The sequence below is a fragment of the Anser anser genome, assembly GCF_964211835.1.
Source record: "Anser anser genome assembly, chromosome: 2".
Lineage (NCBI taxonomy): Eukaryota > Metazoa > Chordata > Aves > Anseriformes > Anatidae > Anser > Anser anser.
The window spans coordinates 80,546,283-80,559,139 of record NC_139721.1 but is presented as its reverse complement, the minus strand read 5'-3'; the positions used below and the strand labels follow the sequence as shown (position 1 = coordinate 80,559,139).

Genomic DNA, 12,857 nt, shown 5'->3' with positions numbered 1-12,857 from the left:
ACAAGTGGTTTCTTTGCGACTAGGATGTTCCTAAAGCACATGCATTAACTGGCAGAGGTAGACCAATGTGATGTGTGTAAGGATGAAAAAAATGGAATTCTCCCTGCTGTCTGCATCCCCGCCTAGCTCCGTTGTACCACCAGTGAACCAGCGGTGCCTGTCTTCTGTAGGATGTGGAGATTTCCCTGGAGCATCTCTTCTTTAAGCGGGCTACGTCTGAATCACAACTGTCCCTCTTGTGGTGGCTGTGAATCATTATTGCCTTGCTAATGATGGAACACTGGTCTCCTGTGGTTTACCATAATGAGTCATTAAAATGTTACCTAATCGCTGCTGAAATGTCTTAAGGTAATTTTCTTATTTAACTTATTTATTCTGAGTGATGCTAATATTTATCATCTGTAATTTACAATATATCTAGTTAATGCAGCATCACTCGCTGACAGTGCAGATGCTGTGAACTGAGAGGAGCAAAGCCTGCTGACTCTGAATGCATTGGACAGCCTAAGTCTATTTTATTTAACTGAAGAGGTAACCGTTCAGAGTACCCAGAATAATTAGTGTCATTTGCTTTTCTGTAGGTTTGTAGTAGCTTCTTTGTCTTTATGCAAATATGGCATGCACCTACTTGGGTGGTGAAGTCCCAAGGTGAATAATTGGGACAGGAGATGAAGTTTGAGCTTTTATAATCATCGGGGTGAGAAGAAGATTGTGAATCAAGGATGAGGAAGTCTCAAACTAAGGATTTCAAGGTCTGCCTTCAGTAATAGTAATGATATAATATGCAATATCTGAGAGATGACAAAATACCCACTGCATATACTTCTGACCCTTAATTTCCCCAAGAATGGGAAATGATGGATATTACACTACTGGGTGCATTTAAAGTAGTGTTTGAAATTGGTTTGTGCAAGCTACCTTGAACGTGACTGACATTTCTTATTTGAATTGTGTTCTTGAGAAGTGAGGCAGACAATACGCAGGGAGCCTTCTGTAAGTTCTGCCACCCTCTGCTCTAGGTTTGACGTAATTTTTCTGTGTCCGAGGCTTACTGTCATCCCAAAACTAGTGGGGAAGAGTGAGATTTCAGGACAGATTTCATAGGTGTTGGAAAGCAAAGGTGATGAGTTAGTCTCTAAAGAGGAATTGACTCCAATTTTAAAGTTATCTTGTGGAATGATTTTAGTGTAAGTACAATGAGGTAATTAAATATCTCCAGCTGTGAAATGACTGAGAAGCACCTGGTTAGTCTATGGAAGGAAGAAGGGAATTTCAAACAGTCCCCTTGCAGTTGTCCAAAATGTGCTATAGGTAGCAGTGCCAAGGATAGGCAGAGGGTCTTAACTAACAAAGCAGTGAATCTCAGAGTATTAATGTTGCATTTTCCTTTTATTACTCATGCTTGTACCTTAGGTTGGGGGGGACGGCAGGGCAAGGCATGTGGGTAGCAAACAAACATCTGGTCACATAAGAGGGTTTTTGGAGATGTATGCATTTTGGAGATGTCTGCAGTGAAAGTACTAATGCAGGTTCACCTCTATCTTGCAACATAGGAGCGTGCTGTGGCTCTACTCAGGCAGTTTTGCTGCAGGGTAGAAAAGGCCTCAAAGTCATCGCTGTCAGCCTTCTGTGTGTTATGGGTACCCAAGCCTCTGGCAGAGAAAACACTAATCCTGATAAGAGTTTTTCTGCTTTTCTTCAGCCTGCTTGCTGTAGATCAGCCTGAGCCCCTTGGAAGGAGGAGTTACAGAAGTGTAATTGGCCCAAGAGTGTGTGTGACAGTAAAGCAGTCTGCTATGTTGTTCTGCTTGCACTAGGCTAAATTACAATAAAAAATAAAATATAAGCCCCCAAACTTTCCTAAGAATGGGATATACCACTAGGGAGCTGTGGCTGTTCCATCTGGCTTTTCTGAATTAATTCTAAAGCTGGAAAGCGGTTTGAGAGTGAGCAGCCTAGGGGCTCAAACAACAAATTGCAAATTGAGAAGTGATATTTTAAGAATTTTGACTCTTGGGGGAAGGGAGTTACATGCTTGAGCCTTGCTAGAATAAATGAAAGCCTAGCTTTTCTCTTGATATTGGCGTTAATTTTTGTTTGGCACCATGTCATTGGGTTTGGCATTTCAGAATTTTATCTGAATTCATTGGTAGTTTTTTTCTCATAATCCCAGCAATTTGACAACGAAATTATCTAGGTGGGAGAGAGAAGCTTTGGTTGAATTTCAAGGCACTTGGTCAGATTCCATGGTTTTGCACCATGTGTGGAAGACAGCAAGCACTTGTTTCAGGCTTTCTAAGGTTAAAAAATAAAAATTGGAGACTGACTTTGGCATCTTTTTATAAAGCTTCTGTAAACTGATTCACACAGAACAGTGAATAAAGTAAGGTGAGTATACCAGTGGAGGAAGTCATCAAGGTATCATCAGTGCTTAATTTCCATGACAATTCTTACCACCTAGCCACTCAGTTGATATTAAGAAAACCATTTTGAGGCTACAAGAAAAATAAGGAATTTAGTATTTTTGCTGTGTTTCTTAGCCTTTCTTCTTCCCTTGTCAAAGGACAGACAGTATCACACTCTTCCCTGCCCCTTTCAGTTTTTCTGGCTTAATGCGTCTCCAGACTGTGCAAAGGGCACTCAAGCACGTGTAACAAGCTTGCCGCTGTTCTTCTGTGGAGCCTGGAGCCAGAACTGATGGTAGGTAGCCAAACAGAATTGCAGACTGTATAGTTTGCTCCTAAGTGACTTAAATAAAAACCAAAACACAACAAAAACAACAAAACAAAAAACAATACTGAGCGTACAGTGCAAGGTATCAGTCATTTTGGGAGCTGTTATGTGAAACCAGCTGCTTTTCTACCGCATCAGTTTCTGAACTGAGACCAGTGAGCTCTAAACTCTTTGCAAGATACTCAGAACGAAAGCCAGCTTGAAGCAAATCTAGAACAGAAACGAATGTGTAAGGCAGCGTGGAGGTGCCACCCATGACCCTGCACGTGGGATGCAATGCATCTGTTTATAGGAGCGTGAAAGTATCCACGTCAGGACGCACTTTGCTATGGTGGGAGTGTATCTGCAACTCTGCCCTTTATATCATTCTTACGTGGACAGTACTTTGCCCTTTATATCATTTTTACATCGACAATATGAAGTTTCTGTTTATCTGAGAATATAAACCAAAGTTTAAACATCTCATACTTCCCTGACGGCCAAATGATGTCAAGCTACTCTGAGCTACCTGTTGGAGACAGTAAACTGTTAGGTTTAACTTTCACAGCCTCGCTTTTCAGTGACTTATATAGCTGTTGTTGTTTTTTCTCCTGGCCAATTAACACAGCTCAGGCACAGCACTCGTCAGGGCACTGAGCCTTTGGGCCGGGAGCCCTCAGAGCACTGACAAAGCAGGCCATGGGTTCCTTTTAGCGCTTCCATGCAGTGTAACTCTCTGTATCGCTGTTTTCATCACAGAGGCCTTAGCTCAGCAACCTTTTTACCTCAGAGCATGCTTTGACAGGTGCTTTAATGGGCAAGCTGTGGTGTGGCGTATCGGCTTGGGGGGTTGGCCGTTTGAGGAGAGGGATCGGGAGGCTTCGCTTGCTAAGGAGGGAAGCGACGCTGGAGCTGAGGCCTGGAATGCGCCGGGCCAGTTTTCATGCCCGCGCATTCAGTGATGCTTTGTTTCATAGGCAAACAGCTTGTTGAACAAGTTTTCTCAAATAAATGCAGCCTATAGGATAATGAAGAGCTGTGGTTGATTTCTTCCTTTTTGAGACACTGTGTTGCTTAGGTTTTGTGATCCTCTTGTATAGATGAGTCATTTTAATCTGAAACATCTTCTGTGGAAGTGCTTGGGAGTTTCCCTAGCTGTAGTTTGGAGATCAGTGTGTGCTTTATACACATCCCAAGCAGTGTTTTGCCATGGGATAGGTTCAGATGTAGCCCACGTGGTTTGGGTATTCGGCATTCAACTGGCTGTTACTCTTTACCTTTTGTGTGAGCTTGTTCCCAGATCTTTATGATGTTATTTCAGTGGTGGAAAACAGATTTCAATGGTGGAAAACAGCTTTGGATGCTGACATGTGAATGTGTGACTAATTGCATGTACCTATAGAATTTCTTGCCCTGCTTTTTTCCTGCTACATGCCCAGTTAAGCCTCTCCTGCATCTTTTCCTAGTGTTGCCTCTTAAAACCGCACATTACCATCACTTCTGCAGCCTGATTGCAGCATTATAATTTTGTACGGTGGGAAGGGTGGAATGAAACTCCTTGTGTAGCAATTATGGTTTGTTTGGGGATTTAGTTCAAAAGTATTCTGTTCATATGTTTACCACATGACCTGTTGCTTTGTATCTGAGTTTTTACGTGTGGGAGAAGTTGCCTGCTAGCTTCAAGCTTGGAAATTACAAGGTGGGAAGGAGATGGGCAAAGCGTTGGATTATAAAGGATTCTACAAGCAATACTGGCTTAGAAAATTCTCAAAAGAAAAAGCTGTTTTACAGCAGGGTAATTGCATGGTCTGGCCAGCAGCACATTCCCACAAACAAGAGTGCTGTTGTGACTGGGTGTCAGGGAAAGGAACACTGCAGAAATGGGAGTGGAAGGGATGAGAATACCTTAAGACAATTCTATTTCTGAAGCGGGCACAAGGTGTATTAAAAGAAACCATGGTCTGAGGAGGAAGGTAAAGGGAGTGGTTGCTCATGTATTCAGGGTGCAGTGGCAGCGTGCAATGTAACATGGTTGTATGCTGTAGGGAGTGAAACCACTGCTTGCAGTCCTTTGGGACAGGAGGGGAAGGGGCAAGTGTTTCAGAGGTGAGTCTGGGAGATGGCAACCCTGTGGCGAAACAAAAGTGCTTGCATGGACGAGAGAGCCAGACACAAGTCACCTCTCTGCAGAGCCCACGTGACTCTGTTTGCCTGGGCATAAAGACAAGTGACTGCGGCAATTTCCAAAACTCCTGTTAACATTGTTGATGATGCTCTACAGAGACCTAGCTTGCATGTTTGACTGTTAAAACATTATTAGAAGATTAATATAATGCTTCATTGATGTTGACAAAACAGCCCTGTAGCAATGATAGAACAACCCAGACTACCAAATACATGCAACAGCATAAACATAGTTTTTTTCTTTGAATATGAAAAGTGTTGAGTTGCTGGCATATTTTCTGTCAGCTATAGCTGAAGCTGAACATATCAAATGCTCATCCCTGCTAGCAGATGAAGAGTGGCTTCTCTATACGTTGCATTATAGTGAAACTACTTAAAATATTAGTTCACTGCTTCAGAAAAAATGTTGTCAGGAGTGTTAAGAGCATGTCATTTTAAAATAACTTCTTCCTTATATAGGAAGATGAATTAGGATGACTGTACTGTAAAAAAGAAAAAAAAAAAAAGCTGCTAAATTAGTAATTCATTACCAGACACAGAGGTTTTTTAATTCCTTCCCTTCCTCCCTTAATGAAAATGATTTTCAGTTCAAGGGAGATGGCATTGTTGCTCACCCTGCAAGCTGTTACATGGATGTAGAGAACTGTTGCTATAAATACTGAGCATGCAGGATTTATTGCAGTTCTAACTAGAAGAAGTGAGACTTCGGTAAAGTTGATCAGCCCTTGGAAATTAAATGGGCAAACCCAAGGCCCAGGCAGAGTGCCAGAAGTAGTAACCTGTATTTTTTGAGAGACTCGAAAATGTTTAGCAGTTTTAAGTACCAAAGGAGAGCAACTGTTTAATGCTGTCTATTGGCATGATTTTTTTTTGGCGTGGCATTTGGAGTAATAAATGTCTTATTTATACTTTACTTCTTTATCCTGTAGCCATTTACTGCATTTTTGTTAAGTTTGCAATTCATGTGACAGGGCAGAAAAACCTTTTCATTTAGACAAAGAACACAGCACTGCAGTTATTTTCCCCATCGTTCTGAAGCCACTGATGAACTAAAACTCAGGAAAAGTGTTTTTTCTTCTCCCTTGTGATTTTGCTAACCCTTGTTAAATCTCCTGAGACTTTGATACTTATTCATAAATATACCAACTTTCTCACCTTGTACATGAAGCATGTCTCACTAGTACTGTTGTTCCTGATGTTTGCCTCCGAGTCATGCTGATGCCATTTAATTGTTAATTTATATTAAGATATATATTTTATATAATATAAACTATATATTAACATAACTATTTTGACATAATATATATATCATATTGCAATATATACATATAAATGTGTAATATATATGATTATATATTTATAATAATGTTAATTTAATCAACAATTAATGGTGCTTTAATAACAAAGCCTGAAAAATCTATGAGATAAAATATCTTCAAGATGTCCTCTGGTCATGGAGTTTCTTTGTTGGATTTTAGGCTCTAAAAGGGAAACAACAGGCTATGGGACTTGCGGGATTTTAGGTCATGTGAAAACAATCTGCCTTTTTCCATCTATGAAAGCTGTATTCTTTCCCTTTGACATCAAGCCCAATGTTGAAGTTAAGCTGAAGCTGGTAGGAAATACCTGAGTCATTGAGGAAGGATTCCAAAGTAAAGGTAAATGGATAGCAGCAACCCAAACTTGGCAAAATTTTTGTTGTATTTGCTTCAGTGTACTTTTGTTTCCTGATTCGTAGCATTCAGGTGGGGTGTAAATAAGGATTGTATGCATTCATATCCTTGTAAGCTCTGGCTGCAATAGATGTTAACTCAAGTGTGGGAGTCATGTTGTCACTTCTCAGCTGTGAACTCATCTTCCTCTGCTGCAGAGGGGATCAGCTGTTTTTGCTGTGACCAGTTTGCTGAAGCCAGTTGAGTTGGCTCTGAAAATACTGAGCATCAGCAGCCTTCAGCTTTTGTCTTTTTTCCCTTTTAAGGTGGTGAAGTTGATCACCATTTTGAAGTTGCCAGCATAGTTTTAGGAATTTTCAGTTAGGGCTGTGGCTCACTACTGATCTTCTGGCTTAACAATGTGCAGGTACTTGGGGACAAAATGGTTTGTGGATGTTACAGAGGAACTTTATCTTCAGGAAACTATAGGTAAAGGTATTGGAGCACTTAAACTTGCAGGTGATTCTTTTTTCTTGTGTTTTACTGAATAAATCAATTTCTAAGTTGGAACTAAAATAGCTTTATTTTCCTAATCCTTAATAAAATAACATGCTCCAAATGTTGAGACTGTGCTCTTACATAATCCCTAAACTCAGGCATAAGAGTTACACATAGGCTGTTTTTGGTACAGAAATGTTTTTTCTTTAATACAGCCACTTTGAGGTTCTGCTGCAAGCACATTTCATGCTCAGCTTTGAGGTAGCATACTTTAGGAAGAGAAATCTTATCTGAGCTGTGTTCTTAGCTGCTGAAGTTTGTCAGTGTCAGGGCCCTTTGGAAGACGGGCTTATCTGTCTCTAAATGACAGATTTACTCTGTTCCTCAAAACCACAAGGTGTGCTGTGGAGTCTGGTCTGAAGTAAAGGCATCTTTCATCTAAGGATGGAGCTGTTTGATTCAGAGCTTGTCTTTTACTGGTATTTCTAGAGCAAGTAGAAAAGTGTGCAAGTAAGATGTAGGAGCTGTTCCTTGTGATTCTTGGTCAAGAAATAAGTATGTGCAAAATGACTTTAGTCCTTCTGGCTCTGTTTAATTCTTTTTGTGTAGGTTTTGCAAAAAAAATAGGTGACCGATCTTGAGGAGAGCTTTATTTCAAAGCAGGTGACTTCTCATTTTCTCACCTTCTTGTAACAGTTTAATATCTACTTCCATATGCCTGAGGAACAAGATAACATGTTAGTATGCCACACAGGGTAGAGTCTACAAATAGGTCTTGATCTGTGTGCTTTTCTGATAGCTGAAATCATGTGGGTGTTGTTACCTGTTGTCTGAGTGCCACTTCTCTCATCATGGCATGCATCTCCCGTTGTGTGTGGTGGGGGATTGCTGGCTCCTTCGTGCCCTCCTGGTGATCTCTGTGGGACAGTGACAGCACGATCTTGAACAGCAAAAGTTGGGCTGTACTGAAAGATATGGGGTTTAGAAGCAAAACAAAGCTCATGTAAACCATGTACAGAGAAACTTAAACAGTGCTCGTAAATCTGAAGCAATGTTCTTATAATAGATCTACCTATAGCATCATTGAGCCCTAACAAGGGCATGGAACGTTACACCAAGGTGGCAGATCTTGGGAATTCCTGGTAATGCCAAGAAAGCGAAAAAAGGAAACAGAGGGAAGAGATCATGTTTATGAAAGGTCTATTGCACTGTGATTAATTTTGGTGCGATATTACTACTTTTGTCTTGGTACCACGTGATCTGACGCAGCATTTGTATTCCAGGTGCTGGGCTGTGTCCTGAGGCATGTGGAAAATAGTTTCATGTGCTTACGAGAATAGAGCATACCAAAAGGAGAGATCCAGAAATAGGCCAGGCTGGTCAGAGAGTCGGTATTTAAGATGCTTGTCTGGTGTACGTCTGTCTCTTTTACTAATTAAAAATAAAGTAAAATAGCGTGTTTTGGGTTTTTTTGTTTGTTTGGGGGTTTGGAGTAGGTTTTTTTGCTTTATTTGTGGCATCCTGGCTGAAGTTACTGAATTGACAGAGGCTGTGTATGGGTGCATTTAAACTGGGGAGTCTTGTGCTTTAATTGAAGCATCAAAAATTTCTTCAAGTTATGAAATAAAGTAAGTCGTCTAGTCTTGAATCACTGTCCACCAATTTCTGAGGCTAAGCCTTTTCTTGCCAAGTTCTTCATCCTGAACAGAAAGAATAAGCACTGAATATGGAGCCTTATTTTTGGTTTTTAGTATCACAGGAAGGGAATTCCTGAAACTGCGTGTCTTGCATCTTATAGATTTGGTTCTTTTTAAAGAGAACCCCTGGGATGTTGCATAGAGTTAGTGGGGGTAGAACCTTACTTCAAAGGTTTTAGAGGTTTTGACTTGCACACTTAGGCAGCTCTAGTCCTGTTGTGTGGGTAATAATGGTGGGAGCAGTGCTTAGTGCTTCAAGGGAAGGACTGGAGCCCCCTGGAAGAGCACTCCTTTGTTCCACAGTGTCATTTAATGTTAACTGTTTGCTAGCCTTATCTTCTGAACAGCATTTTCTTTCTCCGGTAAAAAACTGAAGCTGGAGGAATTTTATTCATGAGTACTGGCACAAGAGAGGAACTAACTCCTCTAAAGTCAGTAGGGATTCGTTAGGGAAAGCAAGTCTTTACTGGCAGTGCAGAGTCTTGTGTGTGGTTTATTGCATTGACCAAAGACGTATCACAGCCTTGACAGGGATGACTCCTGTGCAACTGGCACAGTAGGCTTGAGGGAGTTTTCTGATAAGCAGCATGCGTTCCTCCTCAAATACAAACCAACATGGTAACTTCCAAATCTTTGAACCACAGTATGCATCAATACGTGTATGGGAAACTCTTACAATGATAAATGGTGTTGAAAAATGCCTGTAGGCAGGTAAGTAGGTTTAGGCCAGGCTTGGGGCCCCAGTAGTCTTTGTGAGTCTCCTTGGGGAGCAGTGCAAGTGAGCCAGCATGCAGGGCTGGCGGGGCAGGAGGCATCGGCACTGGGGCTGCCACACGGCTCATGACAGCTAGGTAGGTTCACAGGATTATGAATCAGAAATCTTAGTGACTTTGAAAATACTGTTTGCTTCACAAATGGGCAAGGACAGGAATGACTCGGTTACATTTGTCAGTGTGGTTTGGCCCACAGCCAAACATTTTCTGAACTGGTTGCAAGAGCAGGTTTTCCTCTTTATATATCAGGTAGGGAACAACCACAGAGACAGTTTGCTTATTGTGTAATATATATACTGAACTATGGGACCCAGGGTTAGGATCCTGAATATGGTCACCCTATAAACAATACCACATTTTAATTTAAAGACTTACTGAAAAAACATTGTCTGGCCTACATACTGCAATGTACTGACTGCACATCATAACCTGCTTGGTTTCTCACAGGAAACAAGTCCAGAGGCTAACTTGTAGCTTGTTTTCTGTGGAAAACTTTACATTTCAAATAGGTAAATTGAAATGCTTCTTAACAGAAGAGCTCTGAGAATGTACTCACCAGCTAAGGGAAGCTGCTTGCTTTCTTCAAATCCAAACAAAAGACCAGACAGTATATATTTGAAAGCCCCTTTTCATGATTCAGGTCACTTGTCCTAGTTTCCAAAGGCTGACTTCAATCCTGTGCGTTTGAGATGGACAATGGGGTATGTCAGTATTTGTTCTACCTCTTCTCTACTTAATAACATCCTAGTCCCATTATTTTATCCCTGCTCTCCTCCCATTGTTAAATAGCTTGATTCTGTCAGGTTGAATAAATATCTAAATTCAGTCCACTGGAGAATTGCTCAGTTTCATCAGCAGATATAAATGACCCACAATTTCTAGAAAATGGAGCAGCACATTGTTGCTGCCTTTGCCTGTCTGTGAGCTACCCCTCTGTGCAGAGCTACTAAAACTGAGACGAAGTGGTGAGAACTGCGGCTCCTGGTTTCTGTGGGCTCTGCACCTTTCGTGCTCTAAAGGAGCAGGTATTTGTGTCAGCCTGGCACCCATGGGCTATACTTTGGCTACCCATATCATGGACAACGGTAAAATAAATTGTTTTTAGCAGATTGCCACAGACGTGCTGAAGTAGCATGTTGTGTTTTTGCGAATATGATTTGGAGCTAATGAAGCACATCGGGGAAGCAGCCTTTTACATAATGCCATTGCTTCAGCACTAATATGACTAATCTATTTGGACAAGTAACGATGAACTCCTGAATGGCTTATTGCAGGATGCTTGAGTAACTCTGTTAGAAACAACAACCTTTGTGTTGGCATGATAATCTCTTTTATAAGAACAAGTGGCTAGGTTCTCTTCAAGAGAGTACTATTTTTGTTTCAGAGCAGTGGGATGTCAAGTCTTGGGGCAATGCTTAAAAAAAAAAAGATTAAAAAGTGGGGGGGAAATCATCTGAACTTGATTATAATTGCAGGCTGGAAAATGTTATTTGGATGATCATCTGTGGATACAGAAGAGAGAGAGAGGATAGCACTGGGGATGCATGGTGATGCAGGAGGTGTATTGGGGGATAGATAAAACAGCTAATGGCCACATGTAGAAAGTTTGGCACCTTTCACCCGAAATTATTTAGGTTTGTGATAATTTACCCTTAAACTAATAAAGAAACAATGAATTAAAAGCCCTAAGTTTTAGTGCACTTGCTTTTTCACAGGCTCTAGGAAAACTTGTGTTAGTCCCATGCTGTGCAATCCAGGGGCTGGGTATTTTTCTGTTTTGTGAATTCAGACTTTTTTTAACCTTTTGTGTGTGTACTGCTGGTGCTACTCCTTTAGTAGAATAGGTAACATAGAAGATTGAGTAATGCTTAGACTGAATCCACTTTTTCCTCCACAGATTGGTGTAATACTGTTTGTGTGTCTACTGTAACATGTCACTTCTGATGTGTTCTGAGTGCTGGCTGACTCAGTAGAGGAGACAATAAAACCAGTTAACTTAGCATAAAAGTATGGGCATCAGTCATACCTACAGAATTTTACTAAACTGAAGTTCTCTCTTGTCAGTAAGAGTGGTACTGTTGCTTTGTATTCCTCTTGAAACTGAAGCCTCGTAACAAGACAACATACCGGATGGAGGCTGACTTTTCCTGGTTAGGTGGAAGCATGCAGCAGCACAGGAGCCTGCAGCATTCCCAATTTTTCCTGTCTGGTACGTCTCTTATTTTATTTTTGCCAGGGGTACATCTGCAGCAAGAAGCTATGTAAGTCCTGTACTTGGTAGCATCTTTTATCTGTCAGTGATACATGTAGGAGAAATAATCGTAAGTGGTTTTGTTTCTATTTTGTTTTCTTGGAGCATTGCTCTTCTTAAGCATAAGGAGAAAGTTAGGAGAGAACGCCAAATATTGTGTATTTGGCCTTACTCAACAGGAATATTATTTGCTTCAGAGTTGTGTAGGTAAAGCTGAAGGTGGCTTGATAAGGAGTCCTGTACTTTGAAAGGATAGACTTTCAGAATTCACTTTTTTTCATTATTGCAATCTTTTGGCCAAATCTGTCCCTGAAACTGCTGCTTGTAACATTTTTAGCTTTCAGCAGACTTCCTTTATGGAAGAGTTATGACTCTCTGATCCATCTCTGGGAAGGTTATATTTAGTCATGGGGAAACTATCTGTTGCAACTATTTCCAAGAAACGTAAGAGTAATCCTGAGCTACTGTACTGGGGTTATCACTGTGACAGTTCCTAGTTAGGACTATTAAGTTTGCAAATAGATTTTGAAGAAAGTCTGACTGTGAGTTGAACCATATTTACTTTGCTCCCAAACAGGTTTTCCCCTAATGAGAGTTGGATGAACACAGCTGCTCTACTTGCAGCTTGTGTAGAAAGTTTTAAAAGTAATTTTGAATGTGGATTTCTTTTTTCGTAAAATGATGAATAAAGCATAAAATCTAGAAGGCAAGAAAAGCTGGGGATAGAAGTTTGCGTTTCAATCCAGTATCCTGAGGTCTAGCACAGTACATTCAGATCATTTCCATGCTCTCCACAAGCAAACTTTAGTAAGGGAACATGAGAATTTATTTTCCATGCATTAAATCCTCTGTGGTGAAAACTTAATACCACCTGTGGATTCAGAATGTCTTTTTTTGTATTAGCTTCAGAAGCCTTGGGAAAGGAGTACCTTTGTGCTTGTTACAAAGTAACTGCTTCTGGGATTAAAAAAAGAAAAAGTATAGGGATTTTTTTTGTGTAGAAGTGGTCTACGTTCTTATTTTAAAATGACTAAGTTATGTAGATTTGGCTGTTTCAAATTGAGTTGGTAAGACCAATATCTCTTTCAGT

The 12,857-nt window shown here is 40.6% G+C and overlaps 1 protein-coding gene across 1 annotated transcript in view; it reads left to right on the top strand.

Moving 5' to 3' along the window:
• PHLPP1 (PH domain and leucine rich repeat protein phosphatase 1) overlaps positions 1–12,857 on the top strand; it is a 132,164-nt gene that overhangs the window by 42,955 nt on the left and 76,352 nt on the right. The window lies entirely within an intron of this gene.